The sequence below is a fragment of the Austrofundulus limnaeus genome, unplaced genomic scaffold (genome assembly GCF_001266775.1).
Source record: "Austrofundulus limnaeus strain Quisiro unplaced genomic scaffold, Austrofundulus_limnaeus-1.0 Scaffold773, whole genome shotgun sequence".
Lineage (NCBI taxonomy): Eukaryota > Metazoa > Chordata > Actinopteri > Cyprinodontiformes > Rivulidae > Austrofundulus > Austrofundulus limnaeus.
In genome coordinates this window covers 80,286-81,053 of record NW_013953175.1, presented here as the reverse complement: position 1 = coordinate 81,053, position 768 = coordinate 80,286, and positions in this window count along the sequence as shown.

Here is a 768-nt window from a genome sequence, read left to right as displayed (position 1 = left end):
TCCTAAAGCATTTTTATAGTCTTTATTTTACAGTTAAAGTATATGTTTATTAAATAAAGTCTAATGTTACAACTAATCGGGGATCCCTTTAATGTTGCTCTGTACATAATATTTTGGTCTCTTGGTCTCCCCATGAAGATCTGTATCTCTGTTAAATTAAGTTGTTCATTTAGAAACAGATGGGGCACAGATCTATAGCAAAGTGGATCTGTTGTTCAGGTATCCATTTTTTTTAGGTTTACTATGTTCAGAATGACTGAGAACCAAAAACCAGCATAAAGTTTGAAGCAATGCAAGTCAGACATCTAAAAATAAAAGAAAAATCAAAAAAGTTTAAACTCTTCTGAACGAAATTGTATGAAATTCAGGAAAATATCTGTATACTTCTGGTGCTGGTCCCAAGTGACTGGAGAACGTTTCATTTAATCGCTCAAGTTCAACAGTTAATACTAGAAACTATCATTTATAGGAAATGATTTCCAGCCTTGTTAGTGACCAAGAGGAAGTGACCAGCGCTTACACAGCAGAAAATACATCTTTAGTAAAGGGAACAGAAAGCATAAGAGAAAGGAGGTATGTTTTTAGAGAACAATGAAAGCTGGGTGTAAATTTGAATTATCACGCTCATAATGAAACTGAACCTTCCTGTTATGCAATCGGTCTGTCGTCCTTGGCGACTTAATCCTGTGAGGTTTTAGCAAGGAACTGACCCAGGGCGCAGGCAGGCTCAAAAATGTAACAAAAATTTATTTACAAATAACTGAAGGA